Source organism: Eurosta solidaginis, chromosome 2, assembly GCF_040869045.1.
Source record: "Eurosta solidaginis isolate ZX-2024a chromosome 2, ASM4086904v1, whole genome shotgun sequence".
NCBI classification, from domain to species: domain Eukaryota; kingdom Metazoa; phylum Arthropoda; class Insecta; order Diptera; family Tephritidae; genus Eurosta; species Eurosta solidaginis.
Window position 1 is genome coordinate 279165661 of NC_090320.1, and position 6856 is coordinate 279172516.

Here is a 6856-nt window from a genome sequence, read left to right on the forward strand (position 1 = left end):
AGTCATGAAGTTCAGAAAAATATGTACATATATAAAAATTTTATTATTAAGATATTCTTCAAGGCAATATAATGCAAATGCTGCTCGTGACCGAAGATTTCCCCAACCATTTCTTCACCTTCGGATTGCCAGAAAATACATAATAAGTGGACAATACAAAGGTTGTGAGCTATTTGGCCCCAGGTAAGTGAAACATTCTTGACATATGTATGTACCAGGATATGTCTTCAACATCCCGTACCGCATCGTATTTTAAGATGTTGACGATCATAACTGATGTAGAATGTTGTAGTTGCAGGTGTATATCGGTCAAGTTTGTTTGCGATTAACCTGTGGTTCACATAGCTCACTTCCGCATGCTTTCTTCCCCTTATGGAATTAGATTATTATGTACCCACTCAGTATTTAGATGATTAAATTTTCAATTTCCCTACATATAAATACAATTTGATTATTTTTTCTGACTAAATAATGAGTTATCATAATATTGAACAAAAACTGATAAATATGCATGCGAAGCCGAAATAAAGACAAGAATTAATATTACCCACATACCTATTTACATACGTCCTATTCGATTTGCCTGAAATTTCGTATATAAATTTGCCTATATTAGTAGTTACGATGCTTTTTTCCGGGAAGTATACCAGAGACGGACTGGGACGGGACTGGGATTAGGACTAGGACTGGGACTGGGACTGAGACTCGGAGTGGGACTGGGACTGAGACTCGGAATGGGACTGAAACAAAATACATACCACCCTCTGGGACTGGCAATAAGAGATGAAGAAGAAGGAGAAAAACTAGAGAGAAGAGAAAATAGAGGAGACTGAGAAAGAGATAGAATGAGACGAAGATGGAGATGAAGCGAAAAAGACGTAGGGAGGAGTGAATAAAAAGATTAGGAAAAGGTATAGAGGGTTAGGGCAGAGCTAGACGAAAAAAGCTTATTAAAATGTATGCAGATAGGCCAAATTTAGGGCAGAACAACGTCTGACGGGTCTGCTAGTTCTAAATAAAATTTGAATTCAATTAAAACTTATGTATTTCATTTCTATTAACAAGATAATTTCAGGGGAGTTTTATTACAAAAATTGTTTGCCTATATTTTCCGATTCGGATATGTGTCAATAATTCTTCCGAATAGCCATGAATTGTGTCATTATAGAACCCAAAATAAGCCAATATGGCCTGCGTAGGAAAGAGGCCTGTGTAGGAATCATATTAACAGTAAAATATGAGCTGTTTATGCGCCTGCTAGGAGTCATATCGTATTCACTTCACGCTCCTAAATGAGTTCGAACTAATTGTTGACTTGTAATATTTGCTGGGTTGCTTGTTTAAAATCAAAACAAAAATTTCTTAATTTTAAATGACGTATCAGTTTAATTTCTGAACTGTTATTCCAAGTAGCATCGATTCAAATTATTTTTAAATATCCAAAAAAAGATACAAAATAGGAATATTCCGGGTATTTTCCTGGTATTTCCCCATAAAAAGGGTATAAACGGAAATAATGAATATTTGCGAGGATTTTGAGAATTTCGTATTTTGTGTATAATCTCAAGGTAACGTTTTACAAAACGGTGCACCACCTAATTTTTATCAAAAATAATCAAAGTTGGTATCAAAAGACGCGTCTCGACCTTCGTTTTTAGAATCCGCAAGCGAAAACTTAAATTTTTATTTCCATCTGCAACCTCAACGGAGCTACTAGTCAACGGTTGGAAGGACTGTTCACGCGACCCTAAAGACTTCAGACCGATATGTCTGACATCCTTCCAGCTGAAAACACTCGTGAAATTAATGGACTCCGCATTAAGGGAGTCCTTGGAGGGAAAGCTATCGACATCCCTGTTTGCGTATATGAAAGGGAAGACCACGGAGACGGCCTTGCATGCAGTTGTCTCCCAGATCGAGAAATCCTTGGCGTTCAAGGACTTCACACTGATAGCTTTCCTCGACATTGAGGGAGCTTTCAACAGCGGTACGCCCTCTGCGATAACTGATACAGTAATCAGCTTGGGCTCTTGGTTCTTCTTGAGAAGGACGGATGCAGTAAGGTAAACGCATATACAGACGACCTCGCGCTGTTAGTTAGCGGGAAGTTTCCGCAGACACTATGCGATCTAATGCAAACTAAGCTGAGACTGGTGGAGAACTGGACCAGGAGTAAAGGTACATCAGTCAATTCAGCCAAAACTGAACTGGTTCTGTTCACTACAAAATATAAGATACCTGTGTTGCAGCTGCCGGTGCGCTACCACACTAAGCTCGTGTGGCCTGAATGGGAGCCGACGTTTGGGTGCTCCTTAAAATGTTTATTGCAGGAGCTGCAAAGACGAAGAGGATATAGAAACAGTCAAGCATTTTCTGTGCTCTAGGATCTCCCTTCTTTGACGATCTTTGTTATCTGGCTAAATTGGAACCTAAGCAATTCCTGACATTTGCTGAATCGACCTGTTGGTTTGAGTAGGGGAGGGATCCACGTGCCACGTGGTATGACAATGGGAACTTTTGGGCCTAAGTACACTGGCGCTCGCACCGGTGGCCAATCTAACCTAACCTAACCTACATCATATCCTGATGGGAAATGTGTGTTAAGTAGTGCCTCAAGGGACCTTTACTACAGTGTGACCATTGCCCTCCGATCTTTTTTATCAGTGCCTGGACCGCATCTCCATTTGATATGAATTTCCTCAGTCTCGCCGTTTCGCTGGAGCTTTCTATGTCCGCACAAAAATTTTTGCAGGAAACCCTCTTCGATGTTGCTCTCACCTTCAAAGATCTACAACAGATCTCTATATTCGTCCCATCACTTCGTTTTCCGCAACTTCTGCCAACTAAAGAATCTCGTTTACCTTCCCTCTAAGAAGAATTAACTCCACTATTGTGGCTTCACTTTCTCTTTGAATCTTCTCAGAGTTGTTGCACTCCTCCAACTCCGCAACGGTGGTAAACTCTTTAATATGCCCAAGTCTTCCTGATACACATTTTTGAAATTTGTACCAGTCCATTGCCTTAGGGGTTTTAAAGCTTGCCAGGTTCAGCCGATCGCTGCCTTTTGCCTCTCGGAGCACTGTCTCTCTGGCCCATGCCAAGCGATCGCTATAGTCATTGGTTAGGTTGACGTTGGTACTTTCTTCGGGCTGGTAGGGTGCTCCTCTACCGAGCGCACTGACTGCATACTATCATCGCTATTCGCGTCCGAATCATCATTGATAGCAATTTCTACATCTCATCCTTACTTACTTTAGAAGTTTTTGAGTTAATCGTGGTCGTACGACCACCTGTCCAACAAGGCGGGCTCAGCGGTGTAATGTTAAAAGTGGGGATAAAAACCGTCCAATATAAGAGCGCCCCTTGCTGTGATAAGGCCATCATTATTTCCCGAAGAGGTATGGGAAAGGCTTCGTTCCGAAAATATCCCATGCCTGCAATTCATCCAAAAGAGACCGTGCCTAGCACCCTGAATTAGGAGGTTGGAGAGATGTCAATTTTACCTTGTTTAATCTTATAAAAACCGATAAGTATGTACATATTTCAATGAGTTTTAGGAGAAGAGTATTAATTTTTTGTCAACTTATAATTGGTGAAATAGAAATAAATTTATGAGTTTGGTTGAAGTCAGTAAAGAAAGTAACAACTTGATTTATCACACATTCAATGAATATAAACAAACCGTTTTATTAAATCGCTATCATCAACATTCCTTTGTACATAATACAATAAATATATCGCCATTTCGACTGCGGAGTGGAATTTCACCATATCTCAGCCACCATTTCGAAAACGCGCTACCTCTGCATAAATTTAAAATATTTTGACGAGAGTTGGGGAATTTATACAAAAAATTCTGTAATGGGGCTTTCAGCCGAGAGAGGGTGATGTTCCGCTCAGCGGTCAAATATGTAATACTCCGATATTGCTAATTATTTTTAATAATCAAATATGAAAATACTTTTGACGATCAAAAACTGAAAAGCATTTTTATTAATTTTTCCAAAAGGAGCTTTTCGGCCGATAAATAAAAAGACAAAAACTTTTGTTTTTTCTTATTCTCCTACGCGTTTCGATGTTTTTTATAACATCTTCATCAGGGAGTCTGGTTTATTCTAATAAAACATAAAACGAAAAAACAAACATTAAAAAGTTATTAATAACTAACATCAAGCAATAACATATTTTCCAACAGTTCACTTAAATTTAACATAATACAATAACATTTGAACTGCAATTTAGTCTTTAGTCTTTTGAAAAGCATTTTTCGATCACTTTTTGGAATCATTTTTGAAGACCTTTGATGATTAAATTTTAATATTTCATAAAAACCAACAAAAAATAATCAAATATGCTTACCTTTGATGATCAAAAACTGGATATATTTTTTCAATCACATTTTGGAATCATATTTGAATCAAATGTGCTTACTTTAGGTGATCAAAAATTTATAATCATTTTTAATTCAGCTTTCTAAATCTGACTATATTTGTTGACTGAATAATGAGTTTTATGCTTGTTAAAATTTTACTTTTCATTGAAAATCTTATTTTCTCACATACACACATTTTTTCAATCATGAAGTTCAGAAAAAATATGTACATACATATATACAATTTTTATTATTAAGACATTCTTCAAGACAATGTGATGCTAATGCTGCTCGTGCCCGAAGATTTCCCCAACCATTTCTCCACCTTCGGCTTCCCACAAAATACATAAGTGGACAATACAAAGGTTGTGAGCGATTTGAACCCCAGGTAAGTGAAACATTCTTGACATATGTATGTACCAGGATATGTCTTCAACATCCCGTACCGTATCGTATTTTAAGATGTTTACGATTATAACTGATGTTGGATGTTGTAGTCATACACCTGCGGTCAAGTTTGTTTGCGAGTGACCTGTGGTTCAAATAGCTCACTTCCGCATTCTTTCTTCCCCTGATGAAATAAGATTATTATGTATTATCTCATTTTGAATGAGATAAGAAGAATAAATGCATCGCAATCGCATTCAAAAATGATTCAAAAATCTCAACCAAAACGATTGAAATATGTCCACGAATATGATCAGCAAATGACTGTGAAAAGCAGTCAAATATTACACTAAAAGAATTAAAGCTCAATTTTACAATGACATCAAATATGAATAAAAAGCGTATCGAAATATGAATCATAAATGATTATTCAAGAATAACCACATTTATGTTACATTTTTCTCCCGACGATACATTAATTTTCGAACAGAAAATGCTTTTAAATTTGAACGTTTTTAATCATCTTGCGGTATGATATTTAAATATTTTTTGATCAAAATTTTCAAAAATTGCTGGCTGGGAGGTGATTCATAATTTAATAATACCAATAATTTGGTATGTAAGTTCCTGGGCACTCATCACAGATCGCTATTTAAAATGAACGAAATCGGACTATAACCACGCCCACTTTTTCGATATCGAAAATTTCGATAAACCGAAAAAGTGCGATAATTCATTACCAAAGACGGACAAAGCGATAAAACTTGGTAGGTGGGTTGACCTTATGACGCAGAATAGAAAATTAGTAAAATTTGGGACAATGGGCGTGGCACCGCCCACTTTTAAAATAAGGTAAATTTAAAGTTTTGCAAGCTGTAAGTTGAAAGTCGTTGAAGATATCATGATGAAATTTGGCAGGAACATTACTCCTCTTACTATATGCTAAATAAAAATTAGCAAAATCGGATGACGAACACGCCCACTTTTTAAAAAAAGAAATTTTAAAAGTAAAATTTTAACAAAAAATTGAATATCTTTACACTGTTAAGTAAATTATGTCAACATTCAACTCCAGTAATGATATGGTGCAACAAAATACAAAAATAAAAGAAAATTTCAAAATGGGCGTGGCTCCGCCCTTTTTCATTTAATTTGTCTAGAATACTTTTAATGCAATTAGGCGAACAAAAATTTACCAATCCTTGTGAAATTTGGTAAGGGCATAGCTTCTATGTCGGTAATTGTTTTCTGTGAAAATCGGCGAAATCGGTTGAAAACACGCCCAGTTTTTATACACAGTCGACCGTCTGTCCTTCCTCTTGGCCGTTAACACGATAACTGAGCAAAAATCGATATATCTTTACTAAACTTAGGCCACGTACTTATCTGAACTCACTTTATCTTGGTATTAAAAATGGGCGAAATCCGACTATGACCACGCCCACTTTTTCGATGTCGAAAACTTGGAAAAATGAAAAAAATGCCATAATTCTATACCAAATACGAAAAAAGGGATGAAACATGGTGATTGGATTGATTTTTTGCCCTTTGAATCTTGGCAGGAATACTGTTCGTGGTATTACATATATAAATAAATTAGCGGTACCCTAGAGATGATGCTGTGGGTCATCCTGGTCCACATTTTGGTCGATATCTCGAAAACGACTTCACATATACATACAATTAAGGCCACTCCCTTTTAACACCTTTAATTTAATACCCATATCGTACAAACACATTCTAGAGTCAGCCCTGGTCCACTTTTATGGCGATATCTCGAAAAGGCGTCCACCTATAGAACTATGGCCCCCTCCCCTCTAAAATACTCTTTAATACCTTCCATTTGATACCCATATCGTACAAACGCATTCTAGAGTCACCCCTGGTCCACCTTTATGGCGATATCTCGAAAAGGCGTCCGCCTATAGAACTAAGGCCCCTTCCCTTTTAAAATACTCTTTAATACCTTCCATTTGATACCCATGTCATACAGCATATTCCAGGGTTACCCTAGGTTAATTTTCCTACATGGTGATTTTCCCTTATTTTGTCTCCAAAGCTCTCAGCTGAGTATGTAATGTTCGGTTACTCCCGAAC

General features: G+C 37.1%; 1 protein-coding gene across 1 annotated transcript in view; it reads left to right on the plus strand.

The window, feature by feature from the left end:
• Nucleotides 1–6856, plus strand: part of LOC137241025 (WD repeat-containing protein on Y chromosome) — a 59056-nt gene that overhangs the window by 51322 nt on the left and 878 nt on the right. The gene's annotated exons all lie outside the window — the stretch shown is intronic.